Raw genomic sequence first — 12844 nt, 5'->3', positions numbered from 1 at the left:
ATTTCCTAGCTGATTGTGTATTGTTATAGAGTGGGCTACAGAACATAATGATTAGATGATCTTACCAGTTTTTATTTATTTATTTATTTACTATTTATTTGTTAATGGTTTTTTTTTTCCCTCTTCAGCTTGATTTAGACCAAGCTAAGTTGGCTTGTGATCCTTCAAGACACTGGGTCAATTTTCAACCTTTTGCTTATGGTGATTGAAAATGATAGGCCATATTTTTTTGGGCAAGTGTAATATATGCAATAGGCATTCCAACTATAGGTAGAATTTCTGTAATTGCCATTGTAACAATCTTAATTTTCAATGGAATTAACTAGGCCCTATCAAAAAAGAAAAAAAAAAAGGGAATTAACTAGGTATCATTTGTCACTTTGGTTATCTTGTGTGCTCTTGAATGGGTTTGTTTTTATCAGTTTATAACAGCTTATTTAGTTATTGTGTAAAAGTACAATTATATTTTTAAAGTTCATTCCATTTTAAAATTTATATATATCAGGGGCATTCTTGAATTGCCCGACATGAATTCCTTGTGCATTGTCATTTTTCATATAGATTTTTTTGGGAAGCTGTCTTCATATAGATGAAGCCAATAAAATACGCCAATTTATACAAACTAAGTTATTATAGATTTTAGGAGGTGTCTTTCTCGTTGGCCCTATGATTATGGGGACATGAAAAACACATTTGAATTTCACGTGCGCGTTCTTTTCAATACCCTCAAAATCAAAACGGTTCATGGATATTAAATTCTCTCACAATTACCTCCCAAAAGCTAGAATTGCTGCAAAACATGACAAGGAATTTGTTTTTCTCACTAGGAAATGCATTGGACCTTCTAGTGTGCTTTGGAGCTTTCAATGACATAGAGAAATGTCAAAAAGGCGAACATTTACAAATATTTTTCACAACCTATTGGCAGAGAAGATATCTCATTAGACTGTTTTATGAAACATCTTTTTCACAATATGTGTGAGATCTACACAGTCTAATAAGATATCTCTCACAATTTGTGGAATTTACATATATTGTGAGAGAGATGTCTTGTAAGACCGTCTCATAAGATAATTTTTCCTGAAGAGGTAAATTATTAGTGATGCAATATCACATTTACATGATCTACTACTAACATCATTTTAATTTGATTTTAATTGACTCAATTAGTAAAGTTTGTAAAAAAATCTATCATATTTATAAAAAAAATTATAAAGTCTCTTATCATTGAATAAATGACCATGGTTGGAATTTTGCTTACACCAAAAACCAATTATTATCTTAACTTGATGATAAAACGTAATTATCAATTTAGAGTAAACATCAACTTATATATTAAAAATTAATTTTATTGTAATGTATACCAGTCACAACATCTCACCTTATTAATTTTAAAAGATTTTTTGTGCTCATTCCTCATGTACTAGACTTATTGTTATGGTAAATATACCCTTCTGTTTTGTTGTCTACCCTTTAAATTACATGGAAAAGGGTGGACTCAGAGGTGACTAGTGACTACGCCAAGTTTCCACATTGATACATCTATATGGGTTAAATTTGATTAGAAGACATCGAAAGCATTCTCAACCTATATTATTGATTTTTCCTGGACGGAATTCCCAATTAAGCTTACTCTCTTCCTCAACATACACGTATTAATATACAGACACACACTCACATGATCCTCTTCCAGTTGAGCAAGAATTCTTAGCACTGGGACAACTTGTCCTCCAACTTGTTCAGGTGCATTTCTCTCTGTCTCTCCTAACTCTCTATCATTTCCTTTCATAAGAACCATTGCATACTTACTGGCTCGATGAGAACCATGGCAAAAGGAACATGTAGGCATCAATAGGGAAAATGTTATATAACATGTGGTCCAATTTGTATTGCACTGCCTTTTGGTAAAGCTGAATATTCTTTCAATCATTAATGTCAAGGAGCTTAGGAAGGATTTTGCTTCCTATGACTTCTCTAACCTTATGTTTGGATGATGGGAGATAATGGAAGGAGAGAAGAGGAAAGGGATAGGGGGGCTGGATGATCTTTCTCATCTTCCTCCGTTTCAAACATATGTTAAAATGTATGGTGGCAAATTTAGCTGCTCATGAGCTTGGTCAATAGGCCTCAAGATTTTTGTATTTTCGGCTAGTTAACCCAACCCATTTTTCTAAAACTATAGACCTTGTTTTTTTTTTTGGTTGGATAAATAAGGATTATATTAACTAAGAGAAAAAAAGAAAAAAAGAAAAAAGAAAAAGAAAAAAAGAGAGGATTCAAAACCATCTTTAGAGCCCAAAGAAGAGACCCAATCAGGAAGAGAAGAGATGTTTATAGGCCCATCCCACATCTCACACAGTTATGAGATTTACAAGAAAGATGCATATATTTTATAATAATGTTATAATAATTGAAGTAGGCTTCTATAATACTTCATTTTGTTATACCTAATAACTTTTTAGAGAGAGAGAGAGAGAGAGAGAGAGAGATATGTCTAATAAGTCTTATATATTTTTCTTATAATAAAGGAATTTCAAAAAATAATATTAATTTAGAGGTGGGGTGGGAGTGGTGTAACTCTTGAGTCCAAATCTAATTAGATATATATTTTCTTAATTTTTCTTTCAAATATTTTAGAAAAATTACTTTTATTGAGTCTTCAAATTATCCGTTGGATGTAATGGTTGTACTAGAAGCTGTCTACATACACGCAATTATGTAAGGGGGTGAAGGAATTTAAGCATACTGCATATGATACCAAGTCTAGTCTTCTTCACTCTTACTGCAATTTATAGATGTCTTTGATAATAGAACTTCTCTCTGGCATATATTTTTGAGCCATCACATCTCTCTCTTGCTGAACTATGGTATTACAATTTAATCCCAAGTGATCTCTGAAAGTTCAAAAACGTGTATAAACACCTTTGAACGTTTAGACCCCCAAAATACAACTTAACCAATTCAAGCAATATGTCAAACAACTAGTGTGCGGAAACTTAACATATGCTATAATATGGAATTGGTAAAAACTATCTAAGCCAAAACAAAATATAATCCACAGCAGATAATAAAAAGGCAAAGATAGAGAGGAAGGAAGATGCAAACACAAAGACAACACGCGATGTGTTATCGAAGAGGAAACCAAAGTCCTCGGCGTAAAACCTCTCCGCCGCCCTCCAAGCGGTAAACAATCCACTAGAAAATACAGTTGGGATACATGGACAGCAATAGACCCTCCAAGCCTAATCTACCCAGTGCACCTAAGCTCTCCAAGCTTCTTGCTCCAACGAGGTTGCGCCGAACCTTTTTCTTTTCTAGCTTCCCGGATTCCGCTACTAGACCGTAGCATCAACCAATGAAGATTGGTTCCTTCCTAACTGCTTCCCAGAAATCCAAACAGCTGTCTCACAGTGATGATGATGGTGAGAACCAGGTTTGGTATAATGCCTCTCATGGATTTGACAATGGAGAGGAAGAGAGTAGAGGAATTTGAAGACTCTAATGTATAGATTGTGGGTGAATCAATCTGGTTTTTCTTTAGGGTTTCTCTCTCAAAATTCTCTCTGGAAGCTCTCTTACAATCGTGGGTAAAAGGGGTATTTATACTAAAGTGGGAGAGGAATGTGAAACGTCAGGTTTTACAAAACAGGGGTGGCTCGCGGCTTGACCTCGCGGCTTGACTAAGTCGCGAGATCCAGTCGCGAGATAACCGTATGGCCAGTTGTCCTGTTTTGTCCTGTAGTGCTCCAGCTAGCATGACTGTTCATCTTCCAGCATGCTTGGCACGTGTGCTGCGTCTGGCGGCTTGCAGCCGCGAGTCACCCGCAAGTCCCAGCCGCGAGTCTCTGTTTTCTTGCACACTCTTGAGCAATCTTCACTCTATCTCACTCACTACCCTTACATCAAACCCACCTAAATACAGGGTTACTAAATGCTGAATTACAAGCAAATTTGGCACGGAATAAAGCCAATTAGATGGTTGAATAAATTCAACCTTACAATCTCCCCCTTTGGCTATTCCGTGACAAAACCCTAAAACAGACTCTAGACTTAACATGTGAGTTGGGAACAGTTGAACAAAACTCACTCACACCTAACTCTAGAAGCTGTGAAGCACTTGAATCATATGAACAAAATACTCCTGAAACACAACAATACACCATGATCATTGTAAGCAGAAAATTATAAATGCATATGAAACAGGTAATATGTGATCAAGCAAAGATGGAGTTAAGAAACAAACCATGGCTTGATCAACCAAGTGAACACCACAAGGTAGTGATCACAGTGCTCATTCACACTTGGAATGAACACACGGACATACAAGTTAACAAGCACAAGGCAAGTCACTTGTATGCTCAACACTCAACCAATGCATAACACACAAGGTATATGCATCTAGGAACAATCCTACAAGGGCACAAGAGTGACAGTACATAAACCAAAATGCAGAACATTTAGATTAAAGTACTGATTTCAACATAGCATAAAGGCTGCATTAAGCAAGGTACATACCATAAAGCCTACAAACTATGCATAAAACATTAACCCTAAAAGCTTACAAAAGCACATGGGTACAAAACACAAAAACATCCTGAATAACAGTTTACAAAACACAATATATCAACTTAAAGTGAAAACTTAAACTGAAGAAGAATGTAAAGACACTCCCCCTTAGGTAATATCCTCCCCCTCTGATCATGCTTATCACTCCCCCTTTTTGTCATGGAATAGGCTATTCATCCTCTTCCAGCTTTCTCTGAATTTGATCCAATTGAGTTTGAAGAGAAGTAAACTTCATATCCCATCGAGTGCTTTGATGGTGTAGAGAAGCTGTGAGTCCAGACATCTTTGTATTCAACTCGTGGACAGAGGATACAATGCGATCAAGTTTCTCATCTAGGGAGAGAGTGCTGAACTGAGATCCACTGTGAGATGCAGAAGTTTCTGGTTTGGCTCTCTTCCGACTATGTCCAATGCTTGCATTGAATGTACGCATGTTGATTGGACTTGGTTTGGAGATAGGAGATTCGTCTGCCGTTGGATAAATTCCCTTGAGCTTCAAGATCCGTGAAATGAGACTGCAGAAAGGAACGCATATCCGAGACTCAGTTCGAAGAACCGTTTTGCGCAGAACATGAAAGATGTGAGCACAGATGTCTATTTCCACATCAGAGATTAGATCATGAAGAAACAAAGCACGTCCGAGGTTCATATACCCAGTGCTTGATAAAGGGTACAAATTGTGAAACATCACAATTGTAAGCACTCTCAGTTTTGGAGAAAGAGAGGAAACACTGATGGATTTTCCATTGGGTGAGAACTCCAAGTCTTGACCAAGACTTTCTTTGAGAAGCTCCTCATCAGGACAGAGATCATCATAAACCGGTGAATGTCGGAAAATTGGTCTGTTGATGTGAAGAATTTCTGCCAGATATGTAGGAGAGACAGAAAAGTTCTTTTTCCGAACCCAGCACTTAAGTTCATCTCCTTCCACAATTGCGTTAGCATAAAATTCTTTTACCAACTCTTCATACGCATCATCCGGATCAGAGAGAAGGTAATTCCAATCCTTGTGAGCAAACCATTTCGGAATGTCAGTGTCATGAAGTGAGGACTGATCCAAAACTCTTTCTAGTAATGGTTTGGCATGTAGAAAGAAATTCTCATAAGACTGATAGGCTACATATGATCTGAACTTGTTGGGATCGAAACTCTTTGATGAGGAGCGAGTCCCTTTTGTTTGAGGTGGGTAATCATCAACATCAATTACTGGTTCCTTCCCTTTGGAACTACCTCCTTTCACAGCAGCTTTCTTGAATGGTGACATGACTAGTCTGTATTATGAACAAGAGAAATGGCAGAACACAATCCAACTTACTTTATTAGCAGTGGGTTAGTGGAAATTTAGGGACAATGAAGAAACCCTAATAGCTAGATGAAAATAGCCCGAAAATAGCAATAAGGGACACAAATGGCCCAAATTGAACTACACAGTAGAGGTAGACAAAATGAAACCACACAATCAGCTGAAAAAGAACCCACATTCAACAACACATCAGCAGGATACCACACAGGATCATTTCGAAACACCACATCAACAGCAGATCAGACAAAAATCGCTAACCCTAGCTAAGCACATGATGAAGAACAAAATCAGCAATATAAAATAGCTCAAAACAGAAACAAAAGTTTCCATAAGCTAAGCATGGACAAAGATTAGTAGCTGAGCTAAAAACCCATTTCAAAATCACAATCAAATGCGAATAATCTAGAGGGAAAACCATAACAACAAGTAGAATAGACTTCAAAGCAGAAAACTATACCTGTTACTCGATGATTTTGAGCTGAAAAGAGACAAACAATGGAGATCGAAAATGGAGGCACGGTGTGAATGGGTAAGAGCAGATGAGAAAGACAATGAACAGTCACAAAAAGATCGAGGGAAAAACAAAAAATTTAAAAAAAAACTGCCCCTGTATTTCCAAAACACGCGATTTTCGCGACTGAAACGAGTCGCCAAAAAGTCGCCAGATCAAGCCGCCAAAACACTCAAGGACAAAAATTTGAAAAATTTTTCTAAGTATTTTTCGCGACTGGAAGGTCTACCCGCGAGTGAGTCGCGAGCTGAGCCGCGAAAATCTCTGAGTAAACCGCACGACTGGACCTTCCACTCGCGAACAAGCCGCCAAAAATGACCCGCGAAGACGCGATTGAGGCACGCGACTTGACATACCCGCGACTGAGCCGCCAAAACAGGGCAAAACAGGATTTTTGAAATTTTCAGATTTTTCAAACAAAATACTTTCCAAAAACACCTAAAACACTCAAAAATCTTTTTGTGCTTGAATTAACAAAGATTGAGCATGTGAAAACACATTTCATCAAGTACAATCACACAAATGAATATGACATTTATTGAACATAAACTTGTGTGTTGTGTGTGGATATCAACAATGAGATAGTCCATCGTCTAATGTGAAGCTTCAATGATCAATTCAATCAAGGCATACACAATTAGTACTAGATCACGTGACCCATCTCAATTATAGAAATATGTATATATGACCTCCCACACAACTTGATAACATAACTTGGAGCTTAACATTTGACTCCACTTTCAATCAAAACATTTGATCTTTTTGATCTTTTGAGGTAATCATTGCTCATTGTGAGAGTGATATATGACAATTCACTTTAAAGAACAAGGCTTTGGCTTTTTGAATAAACATTCACTTTAATATAAGGTCGCTTACCCTTTTTCCTAGTCAAATACTAGAATGTGTGACAGGCTTTTGCAGCTCAATATCTCTTTTCATTTGGAGATTTACATTTGGTGAGCTCTTTTAGCAAAACAAAAATAAAGAGTGGGAAGATATATAGACACAAGTCTATGCATGTCTCTAGATCAACAAAACCATTCACTAATCATTCATGACAAGTTTGAAGATCTATTTACAACAATCACAAAGATTTCAAGATTTCTCCCACATAGATATGAGTGCATGAAAACAAGCAATGCTCGAAAATGCACAAAGCCATTAGCACAAAGGTACAAGGCAAAACAAGTTTTGAGACAAAAACTCAACAATGTCAATCAAGCTTTTTGATTTTCTAATTTTTTATGTGATTTTTGGATTTTTGACATATAAGAAGAAAATGTTTGAACAAACAAAGAAAGAACCAAGAGAATTCACAAATGGACAAACAAACAATAAACATGTTGCACAAAGAGCTAACAAAGAAGTGTGTGCCCCAACACAAACAAACTTATCATATTATAAATATGTGAAGCACACAACACACAAGAGAGTCAAGGAATTGTACCAACACCAATGGTCTTACGGAGTGATTCAAACCGTGGACCATCGAGAGGCTTGGTGAAGATGTCCGCCTTTTGATTGTCGGTGTGTATGAACTCAAGACACACAACTCTTTCCTCTACCAAATCCCGAATGAAATGGTAACGTATCTCTATGTGTTTAGATTTTGAATGCTGGACAGGATTCTTGGAAAGATTGATGGCACTGGTGTTGTCACAGAAGACACACATCGTTTCTTGAAGAATTCCATAGTCATGAAGTAATTTCTTCATCCAAAGAAGCTGAGTGCAGCAACTTCCAGCAGCGATGTATTCTGCTTCTGCAGTAGATAGAGACACTGAATTTTGCTTCTTGCTCATCCACGAGACAAGATTGTTACCAAGATAGAAACAGCCGCCTGAAGTGCTTTTCCGATCGTCTACACTGCCAGCCCAGTCAGCATCTGAATACCCAGCAAGACAAGCATTTGAATCTTTTGAATACCACAGACCATAGTTTGCAGTACCATTCACATATCGAATGATTCGCTTAGCAGCAGTCAGATGAGATTCCTTCGGATTAGCTTGGTACCTGGCACAAACGCCCACACTGAAAGTAATGTCCGGTCTACTAGTTGTAAGGTAGAGCAAACTCCCTATGATGCTCCTATACAATGTAGGACTTACTTCGACTCCAGATGAATCAACATTCAGTTTAGTGGATGAGCTCATGGGAGTGGAGGCATGTTTTTTGGAGTCTAGTCCAAACTTCTTGACAATGTTTCTGGCATACTTCTCTTGAGATACAAATATGTCCTCCTTCTGTTGTTTGACTTGAAGACCCAAGAAAAATGTGAGTTCCCCCACCATACTCATCTCAAACTCCTTCTTCATCTCCTCAGAAAATTCAGTAGCACGATCTTCGATGGTTGCCCCAAACACTATATCATCAACATAGACTTGTGCCACAAGGAGATAATCTTCATCATTTTTGACAAACAGAGTTCTGTCGGCATATCCTCTTTTGAAACCTCTATCTAGAAGATAATGTGTAAGACGATCGTACCATGCTCTAGGCACTTGTTTTAAGCCATAAAGGGCTTTCTTCAATCTTAATACATGATCTGGAAAATGAGGATCCTCAAATCCTTTTGGTTGCTCAACAAATACTTCTTCATTTAGATATCCATTCAGAAATGCGCACTTTACATCCATTTGATAAAGTTTGAAATTCAAAGTGCACGCAATGGACATGAGGATTCGAATGGATTCGAGTCTTGCCACCGGAGCGAAAGATTCATCAAAATCTACTCCTTCTACTTGAGTGTATCCTTGAGCTACTAATCGAGATTTGTTTCGAATTATCTCTCCATCTTCATCAGTTTTGTTTTTAAAAATCCATTTTGTGCCTATAACATGAACGTTCTCAGGCCTTGGAGCAAGTTCCCACACATCATTCCTCACAAACTGATTCAGCTCTTCATGCATTGACTCAACCCAATTCTCATCTTGAAGAGCCTCTTCAACCCTTTTTGGTTCAAACTGTGCAAGATAGCAGTGATATGTTACATGATTAGCTAGCAGAATGTTTCCTTTCCTGAGGCGAAGATCGTCATCAAGAGATCCTATGATGTTACTTTCCGGATGATTCTTGATAACTCTTGAAGATGGCCTTTTTGAAATGGAAACTTCATCACTACGAGAGATAGGAGGATGAACTTCCGGAGGAGTAAGAGGGCTTGATGTTCTAGACATCGATCTCGTTTCCATTCTTGGGTTGATGGGAGTCGATTCTACTTCTGGTATAGGTTCTTCACCTTCTATATCCAAAGCTTCTACCTCAACATCGGGCTCTTTGGTGCTCGGCCCTTCTACATCATCAATCGTTTCCACCTTAGATAAGGCATCATCAATCTTGACATTTATGGACTCCATCACAGTCTTTGTTCTCTTGTTAAACACTCTATACGCTTGACTTGTAGTAGAGTACCCAAGAAAAATACCCTCATCACTTCGCGCATCAAACTTCCAAAGATTCTCCCGATCATTTAGGATATAGCATTTACTTCCAAACACCCGGAAATACTTCACTTTAGGCTTCTTCCCATTCCATATCTCATAGGCAGTCTTCTTTGTACCAACTCGAAAGAAAATCCTATTGCCAATGTGACACGAGGTGTTGTCAGCTTCTCCCCAAAATTTTTGAGGTATTTGCTTGTTAAGCAACATGACTCTTGCCATCTCCTGAATCACACGATTTTTTCTCTCTACCACTCCATTTTGTTGTGGAGTTTTGGGAGCTGAAAATTCTCTTTTAATTCCACTCTTCTCACAGAAGGACTCGAATCTTGCGTTCTCAAATTCCCTCCCATGATCACTTCTAATTTTGGCAATCGGAATCCCTTTTTCGTTTTGTAGTTTCTTGCACAGAATCTCCAACCTCTCACAAGCTTCTGATTTTTCTTTAAGGAATTCAACCCAAGTGTATCTTGAGTAGTCGTCCACAATGACCATAATGTATCTCTTCCCCCCTAGGCTTTCAGTTCTGGTAGGCCCCATTAGATCAACATGAAGTAACTCCAAGCATCGAGAAGTGGCAATCACATTCACCTTGTGATGACTTGCCTTAGTTTGCTTCCCCAATTGACACGCACCACAAACGGTCTTCTTCACTTTTCCAAACTTAGGAAGTCCCTCGACTGCTTCAAGTTTGGAGACTTTTGCTACTTGTTTGAAGTTGGCATGGCCAAATCTGTGATGCCACAGCTCCAACATATCCACACGAGCACTTCTACATGATATTGGTGCCGTGGGAACTATTCCATAACAGTTATCTGTAGTCCGATTTCCCTCCAAAACCTGAATCCCCTCTTCATTGATGATCAAGCATCCCTTCTTAGAGAATTGTACCAGGAAATCATCATCACAAATTTGAGTGATGCTCAGCAAATTCGCCTTCAGCCCTTTTATGTACAGCACATCTTTCAACAGCGGCAGACCAGGTATCTCAATGGTTCCTTTGCCTAGGACTTGAGCATGACTTCCATCACCAAAGGTCACATAGTCACCAACCTTTTCTTTGAGTGTCTTAAACAGTGACTTATCCCCTGTCATATGGCGAGAACACCCACTGTCAAGATACCACAAACACGCATTAAACACCTTCAATGAGGTATGCACAAATAGGTTCACATGTGACAAACATTCCTGACCTTCAAACACAAACTCATCATCAGTTTTCATGCTTCTTTCAGATTGATTTTTCATTTTCAGATTCTCAATCATCTCACACAACATTCTATACTTTCTTTTATATTTCTTAATCAATGATTTAGATTCAGATATGCTACTGTGTAAGACATGATTCTGATTTTCAAGATATTCCAGCATGTGAACAAATACTCTAGCATGTTTCTTAGTTTTTAACAACTCTACGAGATCATTAGTAAAACACCTTTCAGACATATGCATAGAGTCATTTTCACAAATACTTAAGCTACAATTCAGTATGGTATTTTTCATAACAACAATCACAACACAGGGGTCTAGGATCACACTTAGGTAATAAAACCACAACAAATGTACCCGCTTTGATACCAATTGAAAGTTCAAAAACGTGTATAAACACCTTTGAACGTTTAGACCCCCAAAATACAACTTAACCAATTCAAGCAATATGTCAAACAACTAGTGTGTGGAAACTTAACATATGCTATAATATGGAATTGGTAAAAACTATCTAAGCCAAAACAAAATATAATCCACAGCAGATAATAAAAAGGCAAAGATAGAGAGGAAGGAAGATGCAAACACAAAGACAACACACGATGTGTTATCGAAGAGGAAACCGAAGTCCTCGGCGTAAAACCTCTCCGCCGCCCTCCAAGCGGTAAACAATCCACTAGAAAATACAGTTGGGATACATGGACAGCAATAGACCCTCCAAGCCTAATCTACCCAGTGCACCTAAGCCCTCCAAGCTTCTTGCTCCAACGAGGTTGCGCCGAACCTTTTTCTTTTCTAGCTTCCCGGATTCCGTTACTAGACCGCAGCATCAACCAATGAAGATTGGTTCCTTCCTAACTGCTTCCCAGAAATCCAAACAGCTGTCTCACAGTGATGATGATGGTGAGAACCAGGTTTGGTATAATGCTTCTCAAGGATTTGACAATGGAGAGGAAGAGAGTAAAGGAATTTGAAGAGACTCTAATGTATAGATTGTGGGTGAATCAATCTGGTTTTTCTTTAGAGTTTCTCTCTCAAAATTCTCTCTGGAAGCTCTCTTACAATCGTGGGTAAAAGGGGTATTTATACTGGAGTGGGAGAGGAATGTGAAACGTCAGGTTTTACAAAACAGGGGTGGCTCGCGGCTTGACTAAGTCGCGAGATCCAGTCGCAAGATAACCGTATGGCCAGTTGTGCTGTAGTGCTCTAGCTAGCATGACTGTTCATCTTCCAGCATGCTTGGCACGTGTGCTGCGTCTGGCGGCTTGCAGCCGCGAGTCACCCGCGAGTCCCAGCCGCGAGTCTCTGTTTTCTTGCACACTCTTGAGCAATCTTCACTCTATCTCACTCACTACCCTTACATCAAACCCACCTAAATACAGGGTTACTAAATGCTAAATTACAAGCAAATTTGGCACGGAATAAAGCCAATTAGATGGTTGAATAAATTCAACCTTACAATCTCCTTAGTCTGTGATAGCACATATGAGGGAAAAAGATATATTACATTTCAAAATCTAGAAACTGGAGAGATTACTATAAAAATATATATGTATATAAATATATATATATATATATATATTTATTTTTTAAATCATCTTTTTCAATTCCTGAACAGGACTAAAGGATTCTCCTTGTTTTGGGTGGACAAAATGTCTTGCAGCACTCCTAGAACAAAGGATTTCATGAGAATTGAAGATTCAAACTCAGATGTTGAATTCATCACTGAAAATCATCTTTTTCAATTCCTGAACAGGACTAAAGGATTCTCCCTGTTTTGGGTGGACAAAATGTCTACAGCACTCCTAGAACAAAGGA

The sequence above is a fragment of the Quercus robur genome, chromosome 2, assembly GCF_932294415.1.
Source record: "Quercus robur chromosome 2, dhQueRobu3.1, whole genome shotgun sequence".
Classification (NCBI taxonomy): domain Eukaryota; kingdom Viridiplantae; phylum Streptophyta; class Magnoliopsida; order Fagales; family Fagaceae; genus Quercus; species Quercus robur.
Note: the sequence above shows the minus strand (reverse complement) of the source record.